The sequence below is a fragment of the Coregonus clupeaformis genome, unplaced genomic scaffold, assembly GCF_020615455.1.
Source record: "Coregonus clupeaformis isolate EN_2021a unplaced genomic scaffold, ASM2061545v1 scaf2362, whole genome shotgun sequence".
NCBI classification, from domain to species: Eukaryota; Metazoa; Chordata; class Actinopteri; order Salmoniformes; family Salmonidae; genus Coregonus; species Coregonus clupeaformis.
Genome location: NW_025535816.1, coordinates 76 through 12,677, shown reverse-complemented (window position 1 = coordinate 12,677; position 12,602 = coordinate 76). Strand labels below are relative to the sequence as shown.

At 41.7% G+C, this 12,602-nt stretch overlaps 1 long non-coding RNA gene across 1 annotated transcript; it reads right to left on the bottom strand.

Annotated features, from left to right (window-relative positions):
• Positions 1-1,608: 1,608 nt before the first annotated feature.
• LOC123488488 lies at positions 1,609-6,053 on the bottom strand. Its single transcript, XR_006660117.1, has 2 exons — positions 6,016-6,053; positions 1,609-1,681 (listed from the first exon to the last, which is right to left on the bottom strand). It is a non-coding gene; the product is annotated as an uncharacterized LOC123488488 (long non-coding RNA).
• Positions 6,054-12,602: the final 6,549 nt, after the last annotated feature.

The following is a 12,602-nucleotide window of genomic DNA, read 5'->3' as shown; positions in this document are numbered from 1 at the left end:
CAGAGCAACTTACAGGACCAATTAGGGTTAATTGCCTTGATCAAGGGCACAACAACAGATTTTTGACCTAGTTGGCTCGGGATTCAAACCAGCGACTTTTCAGTTACTGGCCCAACACTATTAACCGCTAGGCTACCTGCGGCCAGATCAATTAACTTCAATACAGTTATCCAAATACATTCATCATCAATTAATAAAATCAATGAATCTAATTTTAAAAGACAATTTAAAAAACACAATTAGTCGATTCATAGCCTTTTTATAATTAATAAAAGTTGTTTAGTAATATAAAATAATCCACCCAAACTAATGCTGAAAACTGATCATCACAACATCTTTATCTGATATACACTGAGTGTACAAAACATTAGGAACACGTTCCTAATATTGAGTTGCACCCCCCTTGTCCTCAGAATAGCCTCAATTCGTCGGGGCATGGACTCTCCAAGGTGTTGAGAGCGTTCCACAGGGATGCTGGTCCATGTTGACTGCAATGCTTCCCACAGTTGTGTCAGGTTGGCTGGGAGTGGATCTCTACTCCGAATAGCTCGTTCCATCTCCTCCCACAGATACACAATTGGATTGAGCTCTGGTGACTTGGCAGGCCACTGCAGTAAGCTGAATTAACTGTCATGTTGGTGGAACCTTTTCTGGACAAGCCTTGTGGCATGGGGCATAATCCTGCTGAAAAAATATATTTTGCAGATGGATCCACTGCTGCCATGAAGGGATGCACCTGATTGGTAACGATGTTTAGATATCCTGTGGCATTCAAACATTGCTCCACTTTTATCAAGGGGCCCAATGTGTGCCATGAAATCCCACCCCACACCACCACCACCAGCCTGCAATGCTGACACACGGCATGGATGCATGTACTCATGGTTTTCTCCATACCTTAGTCCTCCCATCAGCATGAAACAGCAGGAACCGGGATTCATCAGACCAGGCAATGTTTTTCAAATTCTCCAGTGTCCAGTGTTTTCATTCCATAGTCCACTGCAACTGCAGTTTCTTGTTTTCTGCTGAAAGCTAATGGGGATCCATAATAAATACACCACAACTACATCATTAAGGATCATAGCTTTCACCTGGGTTCACCTGGTCAGTCTATGTCATGGAAAGAGCAGGTGTCCTTAATGTTTTGTCCACTCAGTGTATGTTGTGTCTACTAGCTCATTCCCACATAAAACTGCAGATGTGACCTTGAGCAAGGCACTTAACCCTAATTGCTCATGTAAGTCACTCTGGATAAGAGCGTCTGCTAAATTACTAAAATGTAAAGTACCACCCAGTCAACCATCAGACTCCATTGTGAGACGCCTCAAATAGGATATTCAACCTTAAAGGCAAATCCAAGGTCATCTCAGTATTATTACAGTAGAAGCTAACAAAACACACCAAAACTGACAAGGTGCAACACTGATCAGTAAAGTAAAGAGATGCTAACATTCTATAATGCTCTCTTTGATTATGAATTTTAGGACCCCTTTAGTTATGAAAATATATATTTAAAAATGAATTTGGCCTTTACTACTATATCCAATAGAAACACATTGAATAACACATTCATAAATGGTCCAAAAACAGACTAATGGTGAAAACTGATCATCACATCATCTCTATCTGATACATTCAGTACAATGTAGTATTTTATTAGGATCCCCAGCGGCTACTCTTCCTGGGGTACAAACAGGAAACACAAAAAATACATCAAATACATCATCAAGCACTACATTTACAATTTAGTCATGTTGCAGATGCTCCCATCCAGAGAGACCCACAGCTAGTGCATTCATCTTATGATAGCCAGGAGAGACAACATAGTGGCTACTAAAAACTCCTTATGAAGCAGGAACCCAGGGAGAAACATAGAGAGGAACCAGGCTTAAAGGGGTGGCCAGTCCTCTTCTGGCTGTACCAGGTGACATATGTTTACATATCAGTAGGCTGTACAATACAAAAGGGGGGGGGACCTATTCTAAAAGTTGGTAAGAGTCGAAAGCTAAAAAGGGGCAAAAGTCATGCAAATTATGGGCCATATCATCCTCAACAGCAAACACAGGTTCTTAGAAATGTTTTCACATTTATTAAAAACAATAATACCTTATTTACATACACCTTAGCCAAATACATTTAAACTCAGTTTTTCACAATTCCTGTAAAAATTCCCTGTGTTAGCTCAGTTAGGATCACCACTTTATTTTAAGAATGTGAAATGTCAGAATAATAGTAGAGACAATGATTTATTTCAGCTTTTATTTATTTAATCACATTCGCAGTGGGTCAGAAGTTTACATACTCTCAATTAGTATTTGGTAGCATTGCCTTTAAATTGTTTAACTTGGGTCAAACGTGTCGGGTAGCCTTCCACAAGCTTCCCACAATAAGTTGGGTGAATTTTGGCCCATTCCTCCTGACAGGGCTGGTGTAACTGAGTCAGATTTGTAGGCCTTCTTGCTCGCACACACTTTTTTCAGTTCTGCCCACACATGTTCTATAGGATTGAGGTCAGGGCTTTGTGATGGCGACTCCAATACCTTGACTTTGTTGTCCTTAAGCCATTTTGCCACAACTTGGAAGTATGCTTGGGGTCATTGTCCATTTGGAAGACCCATTTGCGACCAAGCTTTAACTTCCTGACTGATGTCTTGAGATGTTGCTTCAATATATCCACATAATGTTCCTTCCTCATGATGCCATCTATTTTGTGAAGTGCACCAATCCCTCCTGCAGCAAAGCACCCCGACAGCATGATGCTGCCACCCCGTGCTTCACGGTTGGGATGGTGTTCTTCTGCTTCCAAACATAACATTATTTTACTCCAAACATAACAATGGTCATTATGGCCAAACAGTTCTATTTTTGTTTCATCAGACCAGAGGACATTTCTCAAAAAAGTACGATCTTTGTCCCCATGTGCAATTGCAAACCGTAGTCTGGCTTTTTTTATGGCGGTTTTGGAGCAGTGGCTTCTTCCTTGCTGAGCGGCCTTTCAGGTTATGTCGATATAAGACTCATTTTACTGTGGATATAGACACTTTTGTACCCGTTTCCTCCAGCATCTTCACAAGGTCCTTTGCTGTTGTTCTGGGATTGATTTGCACCAAAGTACGTTCATCTCTAGGAGACAGAACGCATCTCCTTCCTGAGCGGTATGACGGCTGCGTGGTCCCATGGTGTTTATACTTGCGTACTATTGTTTGCACAGATGAACGTGGTACCTTCAGGTGTTTGGAAATTGCTCCCAAGGATGAATCAGACTTGTAGAGGTCTACAAAATTTCTTCTGAGGTCTTGGCTGATTCCTTTTCATTTTCCCATGATGTCAAGCAAAAAGGCATTGAGTTTGAAGGTAGGCCTTGAAATACATCCACAGGTACACCTCCTATTGACTCAAATTATGTAAATTAGCCTATCAGAAGCTTCTAAAGCCATGACATCATTTTCTGGAATTTTCCCAGCTGTTTAAAGGCACAGTCAACTTAGTGTATGTAAACTTTTCACCCACTGGAATTGTGATACAGTGAATTATAAGTGAAATAATCTGGCTGTAAACAATTGTTGGAAAAATGACTTGTGTCATGCACAAAGTAGATGTCCTAACCGACTTGCCAAAACTATAGTTTGTTAAAAAGAAATTTGTGGGTGGTTGAAAAACAAGTTTTAATGACTCCAACCTAAGTGTATGTAAACTTCCGACTTCAACTGAATATGGACAAGCAATGACAGAGCGCTTGCACCAATGACAGCGACATGGACTAAGATACAGTAGAATATTATAGAATACAGTATATACATATGAGATGTGTAAAATGCTTCACAACATCAGCTGAGCTAAAAGTTCCTGTTGTTATTTTTGTAATGTGCCATAAGGTTAATTTTATTTTATGTTTTTTTGAATCTGGTTTTATTGCTAGTTTGAGTTACCTGGCAGAGAGTTCCATGTAGTCATGGCTCTATTTAATACTGTGTGTTTCCCACCACCTGGGGACTGTGAAGACCCTTGCTCATGTCTTGTGTTGTACCATGAGTGTCCGAACTAGCTCATCCCAACAGTACCCCCAGTCATCTATCAGACCTCACTGAGTGTATTCAACCCTAAGGGCTCCAATCTCTCAATATCATTACAGTAAAGCTAACAAAACCCAAAACTGCCAGGTGCACTGATCAGGACAGGCTAACATTCTATAACGTTCCCTTTCCTCTGCACAGTTCTCTCACAGAGAGAAACAATAGGATTACAATAGAGTGTTACTCTTTCTTAATGTTATCAAATTCACTGTTACCACTTCCTTTCTGAGGTGAGAATGAAGTGACTTTAATCTTAACTGGTCTGAGACAACTGATGAGGCTTTTCTCTTGTGTGTGTTCTCTGATGACCTTTTAGCTCAACTGATATTTTATAACATTTTCCACAGTCAGAGCAGTATTAAGGCTTCTCTCCTGTGTGTATACGTTCATGTCGTTTTAAGTTGCCCAGTAGAGAGAAACTCACCCCACAGTCAGAGCAGAATTAAGGCTTCTCTCCTGTGTGTGTTCCCTGATTAACTTTTAGCTCAGCTGATGATTTCAAACATTTTCCACAGTCAGAGCATAAATAAGGCTTCTCTCCTGTGTGTGTTTCCTGATTAACTTTTAGCTCAGTTGATGTAGTAAAGCATTTGACACAGTCAGAGCAGGAGTAAGGCTTCTCTCCTGTGTGTATACGTTCATGTCGTTTTAAGTTGCCCAGTAGAGAGAAACTCACCCCACAGTCAGAGCAGGAGTAAGGCTTCTCTCCTGTGTGTGTTCTCTGATGACGTATTAGCTCATATTTTGTTTAAAAAAAACATCCACAGTCAGAGCAGAAATAAGGCTTCTCTCCTGTATGTATAAGTTCATGTCTTTTTAAATCCCCCAGTCGAGAGAAACACTTTCCACAGTCAGAGCAGGCGTAAGGCTTCTCTCCTGTGTGTATACGTTCATGTCGTTTTAAATCCGCCAGTCGAGAGAAACTCTCCCCACAGTCAGAGCTGGCGTAAGGCTTCTCTCCTGTATGTGTTCTCCGCAGTTGAGAGAACTCTTTCCACAGTCAGAGCAGGATAAGGCTTCTCTCCTGTGTGTATACGTTCATGTCGTTTTAACGTTGAGAAAACTCAACCCACAGTCAGAGCAGAAGTAAGGCTTCTCTCCTGTGTGTGTTCTCTGATGACATTTTAGCTTAGTTGATGTTGTAAAGCATTTTACACAGTTAGAGCACGAGTAGGGCTTTTCTCCTGTGTGTATACGTTCATGTTGTTTTAAGTCACCCAGTCGGGAGAAACTATTTCCACAGTAAGAGCAGAAGTAAGGCTTCTCTCTGTGTGTGTTCTCGATGAACTTTCTCTCCACAGTCAGAGCAGGAGTAAGGCTTCTCTCCTGTGTGTATATGTTCATGTTGTTTTAAGTGGCCCAGTCGAGAGAAACTCTCCCCACAGTAAGAGCAGAAGTAAGGCTTCTCTCCTGTGTGTGTTCTCTGATGAACTTTTAGTTCAGCTGATGATATAAAACCTTTTCCACAGTCAGAGCAGAAATAAGGCTTCTCTCCTGTATGTATACGTTCATGTTTTTTTAAGTCCTCTAGTCGAGAGAAACTCTTTCCACAGTCAGAGCAGGAGTAAGGCTTCTCTCCTGTGTGTGTTCTCTGATGAACTTTTAGTTCAGCTGATGATATAAAACATTTTCCACAGTCAGAGCAGAAATAAAGGCTTCTCCTGTATATGCATATGAGTTCATGTATTTAGTCAGAGCAGGAGTAAGGCTTCTCTCCTGTGTGTTATAAGTTCATGTTGTTTTAAGTGGCCCAGTCGAAAGAAACTCACCCCACAGTCAGAGCAGGAGTAAGGCTTCTCTCCTGTGTGTGTTCTCTGATGACGTTTTAGCTTAGTTGATGTTGTGAAATTCTTCCCACAGTCAGTGCAGAAATACAGATTCTCTCCTGTGTGTATTTGTAGGTGTATTTTTAACTTTGATAGAATTGGGAAAATCTCCTCACAATGTGGGCAGTGGTGAGACCTCTTAGCTCTGTGATCTTCCTGCTGTTGCTCTCTGGATGTAGAGAATGTCTCAACATGGTCTCCTGTGTGAACAACATCAGAAGAACCAGTCAGTTGGTGTAATATACAGTACCAGTCATAAGTTGACACACCTACTAATTCAAGGGTTTTTCTTAATTTTGTACTATTTTCTATATTGTAGAATAATAGTGAAGACATCTAAACTATAAAATAACACATATGGAATCATGTAGTAACCAAAAAAAGTGTTAACCAAATCAAAATGTTATATTTTAGATTCTTCAAAGTAGCCACCCTTTGCCTTGACAGCTTTCCACACTCTTGGCATTCTCTCAATCAACTTCACCTGGAATGCTTTTCCTACAGTCTTGAAGGAGTTCCCACATATGCTGAGCACTTGTTGGCTGCTTTTCCTTCACTCTGTGGTCCAACTCATCCCAAATCATCTGAATTGGGTTGAGGTCAGATGATTGTGGAGGCCAGGTCATCTGATGCAGCACTCCATCACTCTCCTTCTTGGTCAAATAGCCATTACATAGCCTGTAGGTGTGTTGGGTCATTGTCCCAAGCGCAAACCAGATGGGATGGCGTATCACTGCAGAATGATGTGGTAGCCATGCTGGTTAAGTGTGCCTTGAATTCTAAAAATATCACAGACAGTGTCACCAGCAAAGCACCCCCACACCATCACACATCCTCCTCCATGCTTCACTGTGGGAACTACACATGCAGAGTTCATCCGTTCACCTACTCTGTGTCTCACAAAGACACGGCTGTTGGAACCAAAAATCGGACATTTGGACTCATCAGACCAATGTTTAAGTCTAATGTCCATTGCTCATGTTTCTTTGCCCAAGTAAGTCTCTTCTTATTATTGGTGTCCTTCAGTAGTGGTTTCTTTTCAGCAATTCGACCTTGAAGGCCTGATTCACACGGTCTCCTCTGAAAAGTTGATGTTGAGATGTGTCTGTTACTTGAACTCTGAATAATCTATTTGGGCTGCAATTTCTGAGGCTGGTAACTCTAATGAACTTATCCCCTGCAGCAGAGGTAACTTGGTCTTCCTTTCCTGTGGCGGTCCTCGTGAGAGGCTGTTTCATTATAGCGCTTGATGGTTTTTGCGACAGCCCTTGAATAAACTTGAAAAGTTCTTGAAATTTTACGGATTGACTGACCTTCATGTCTTAAAGTAATAATGGACTGTCGTTTCTCTTTGATTATTTGAGCTGTTCTTGCCATAATATGGACTTGGTCTTTTACCAAATAGGGCTATCTTCTCTATACCACCCCTACCTTGTCACAACACACCTAATTGGCTCAAATGCATTAATAATGAAAGAAATTGCACAAAATAACTTTTGATAAGGCATTCCAGGTGACTACCTCATGAAGATGGTTGCCCCAAACGAGGGCATTGCGTTCATCCACCTCTGGCCTGCTGGCTCCCCTTCCTCTGCGGAAGCATAGTTCCCGCTCAGCCCAGGCAAAACTGTTCGCTGCTCTGGCACCCCAATGGTGGAACAAGCTCCCTCACGACGCCAGGACAGCGGAGTCACTCACCCCCTTCCGGAGACATTTGAAACCCCACCTCTTTAAGGAATACCTGGGATAGGATAAAGCAATCCTTCTACCCCCCCACACACACAGCGGAGTCGCTCACCCCCTTCCGGAGACATTTGAAACCCCACCTCTTTAAGGAATACCTGGGATAGGATAAAGTAATCCTTCTACCCCCTCCCCACCCCCCACACACACAGCGGAGTCGCTCACCACCTTCCGGAGACATTTGAAACCCCACCTCTTTAAGGAATACCTGGGATAGGATAAAGTAATCCTTCTACCCCCCCCCCACCCCCCACACACACAAGCGGAGTCGCTCACCACCTTCCGGAGACATTTGAAACCCCACCTCTTTAAGGAATACCTGGGATAGGATAAAGTAATCCTTCTACCCCCTCCCCACCCCCCCACACACAGCGGAGTCGGCTCACCACCTTCCGGAGACATTTGAAACCCCACCTCTTTAAGGAATACCTGGGATAGGATAAAGTAATCCTTCTACCCCCCAAATTGTAAAGTGGTTATCCCACTGGCTATAGGGTAAACTCACCAATTTGTGAGTCGCTCTGGCTAAGAGCGTCTGCTAAATGACGTTAATGTGCCCTTGAGCAAGGCACTTAACCCCAATTGCTCCTGTAAGTCGCTCTGGATAAGAGCGTCTGCTAAATGACTAAAATGTAAATGTAAATGAGAATACCAAGAGTGTGCAAAGCTGTAATCAAGGCAAAGGGTGGCTACTTTGAAGAACTTAAAGTATAAAATATATTTTGATATGTTTAACACTTTTTTGGTTACTAAACGATTCCATATGTGTTGTTGAATAGCTTTGATGTCTTCACTACTATTACACAATGTAGGATGTAGGAAATAGTAAAAATAAAGATAAACCCTTGAATGAGTAGGTGTGTCCAAACCTTTGACTGGTAATGTACATGTCAATCACATTTATTTTTTGAAGCCCTTTTTACATCCGCAAAGTCACAAAGTGCTTTACAGAAACACTTCCTAAAATCAGGAAAGATCAAGCAATGCAGATGTAGAAGCACAGTGGCTACTAAAAACTCAGTATAAAGCAGGAACCTAGGGAGAAACATGGAGAGGAACCAGTCCTCTTCTGGCTGTACCGGGTGGCGCAGCATCTCAATGCCCTCATGAAACAGTTCTACTGCAACTTTTCATGCACAGTGAGAAGTTTGAACAAACAAACTTAGTTAGATAGAACCTGCTCTTACCATGAGAAACAGATTTCCCAATATTCTCCTCCTCTTCTTCATCTTTAATGTTGACATTCAGCTCCAGTGTTTGACTGCAGTCTTCCAGCTTCACTGATGCCATCTCTGGATCCTGCAGTGCAAACTGGGCTCCACTGTCACAATCAGGACCCACTGACTGTAGGTTTGGACTTAGTGTGGAAGGAGAGGGGGCAGGCTGGGTTTGTCCTCACTGTTGATGTTACCGGACTTATACCTGAGTTGGCAAGTAGTAATAAAGAGAAAAGGAAACAAAAGTTATTGTCTTGACAATTCAGGCACATTCTTTATTCTCTAAAAATATTTTGTATTTTTCAATCATCTAATTCAGTGTTTGACTGAAAAAGTAGTAATTTTGGGTGCCGGTAAGGTATATATTTCGGTGCAGGAGTCCCACAATACCTTTGAGCTAATATTCTATAAGAGGAACATGAGCTCAAGCAGTAGACATTTCAGGTGCTGATATTCAGCTCTGTTGAGCTTCTGTCCAAGTCAAACACGGATCTCATTTTAATAGATCAGGTAGCTAAGAATTGACAACAAATAATTAACATTACAAAGTACACACTACACAATGTACAGTTGAAGTCGGAAGTGTACATACACCTTAGCCAAATACATTTAAACTCAGTATTACACAATTCCTGATATTTAATCTTAGTAAAAATTCCCAGTCTTGCGTCAGTTAGGATCACCACTTTATTTTAAGTGAAAATGTCAGAATAATAGTAGAGATAATGATTTATTTCAGCTTTTATTTCCTTCATCAGATTCCCAGTGGGTCAGATGTTTACATACACTCAATTAGTATTTGGTAGCATTGCCTTTAAATTGTTTAACTTGGGTCAAATGTGTCGGGTAGCCTTCTACAAGCTTCCCACAATAAGTTGGGTGAATTTTGGCCCATTCCTCCTGACAGAGCTGGTGTAACCGAGTCAGGTTTGTAGGCCTCCTTGCTCGCACACACTTTTTCAGTTCTGCCCACACATTTTCTATAGGATTGAGGTCAGGGCTTTGTGATGGCCACTCCAATACCTTGACTTGTTGTCCTTAAGCCATTTTGCCACAACTTTGGATGTATGCTTGGGGTCATTGTCCATTTGGAAGACCTATTTGCGACCAAGCTTTATCTTCCTGACTGATATCTTGAGATGTTGCTTCAATATATCCACATCATTTTCCTTCCTCATGATGCCATCTATTTTGTGAAGTGCACCAGTCTCTCCTGCAGCAAAGCACCCCCACAGCATGATGCTGCCACCCTGTGCTTCGCAGTTGGCATGGAGTTCTTCGGCTTGCAAGCATCCCCCTTTTTCCTCCAAACGATGACCATCATCCTCATAACGATGGTCATTATGGCCAAACAGTTCTATTTTTGTTTCATCAGACCAGAGGACATTTCTCCAAAAAGTACGATATTTGTCCCCATGTGCAGTTGCAAACCATAGTCTGGCTTTTTTATGGCGGTTTTGGAGCAGTTGCTTCTTCCTTGCTGAGTGGCCTTTCATATTATGTCGATATAGGACACGGTTTACTGTGGATATAAATACTTTTGTACCTGTTTCCTCCAACATCTTCACAAGGTCCTTTGCTGTTGTTCTGGGATTGATTTGCACTTTTCGCACCAAAGTACGTTCATCTCTAGGAGACAGAACGCGTCTCCTTCCTGAGCGGTATGACGGCTGTGTGGTCCCATGGTGTTTATACTTGCATACTACTGTTTGTACAGATGAACGTGGTACCTTCAGGCATTTGAAAATTGCTCCCAAGGATGAACCAGACTTGGAGGTCTACCATTTTTTCCTGAGGTCTTGGCTGATTTATTTTGATTTTCCCATGATGTCAAGCAAAGAGGCACTGAGTTTGAAGGTAGGCCTTGAAATACATTGAGGTACACCTCCAATTGACTCAAATGATGTCAATTAGAATATCAGAAGCTTCTAAAGCCATGACATCATTTTCTGGAATTTTCCAAGCTGTTTAAAGGCACAGCCAACTTAGTGAATGTAAACTTCTGACCCACTGGAATTGTGATACAGTGAATTATAAGTGAAATAATCTGTCTGTAAACAATTGTTGGAAAAAATACTTGTCATTACTTGCCAAAACTATAGTTTGTTAAGAATAACTTTGTGGAGTGGTTGAAAAATGAGTTTTAATTACTAAACTTCAGACTTCAACTGAGATGTGTGTGTATATACAGGTAAAAGTCAGTAAATTAGAATATTTTGAAAAACTTGATTTATTTCAGTAATTGCATTCAAAAGGTGTAACTTGTACATTATATTTATTCATTGCACACAGACTGATGCATTCAAATGTTTATTTCATTTAATTTTGATGATTTGAAGTGGCAACAAATGAAAATCCAAAATTCCGTGTGTCACAAAATTAGAATATTACTTAAGGCTAATACAAAAAAGGGATTTTTTAGAAATGTTGGCCAACTGAAAAGTATGAAAATGAAAAATATGAAGCATGTACAATACTCAATACTTGGTTGGAGCTCCTTTTGCCTCAATTACTGCATTAATGCGGCGTGGCATGGAGTCGATGAGTTTCTGGCACTGCTCAGGTGTTATGAGAGCCCAGGTTGCTCTGATAGTGGCCTTCAACTCTTCTGCGTTGTTGGGTCTGGCATTCTGCATCTTCCTTTTCACAATACCCCACAGATTTTCTATGGGGCTAAGGTCAGGGGAGTTGGCTGGCCAATTTAGAACAGAAATACCATGGTCCGTAAACCAGGCACGGGTAGATTTTGCGCTGTGTGCAGGCGCCAAGTCCTGTTGGAACCTGAAATCTCCATCTCCATAGAGCAGGTCAGCAGCAGGAAGCATGAAGTGCTCTAAAACTTGCTGGTAGACGGCTGCGTTGACCCCTGGATCTCAGGAAACAGAGTGGACCGACACCAGCAGATGACATGGCACCCCAAACCATCACTGATGGTGGAAACTTTACACTAGACTTCAGGCAACGTGGATCCTGTGCCTCTCCTGTCTTCCTCCAGACTCTGGGACCTCGATTTCCAAAGGAAATGCAAAATTTGCTTTCGCTAGAAAATATGACTTTAGACCACTCAGCAGCAGTCCAGCTCTTTTTTTCCTTAGCCCAGGTGAGACGCTTTTCGCGCTGTTTCTTGGTCAACAGTGGCTTGACACGAGGTATGCGGCAGTTGAAACCCATGTCTTTCAAGCGTCTCTTGGTGGTGGATCTTGAAGCCCTGACTCCAGCAGCTGTCCACTCCTTGTGAATCTCCCCCACATTTTTGAATGGGTTTTTTTTTCACAATCTTGACTAGGCGCGGTGATCCCTATCGCTTGTACACTTTTTTCTGACCACAGTTTTTCCTTCCCCTTTGCCTCTCTATTAATGTGTTTGGACACAGAGCTCTGAGAACAGCCAGCCTCTTCTGCAATAACCTTTTGTGTCTTTCCCTCCTTGTGCAATGTGTCGATGGTCGCCTTTTTGGACAGCTGTCAAATCTGAAGTGTTCCCCATGTTTGTGTAGGCTTCAGAACTGGACTGAGAGACCATTTAAAGCCCTTTGCAGGTGTTTTGAGTTAATCAGCTGATTAGTTTGTGGCACCAGGTGTCTTCAAAATGTAACCCTTACACAATATTCTAATTTTGTGACACACGGAATTTTGGATTTTCATTTGTTGCCACTTCAAATCATCAAAATTAAATGAAATAAACATTTGAATGCATCAGTCTGTGTGCAATGAATAAATATAATGTACAAGTTACACCTTTTG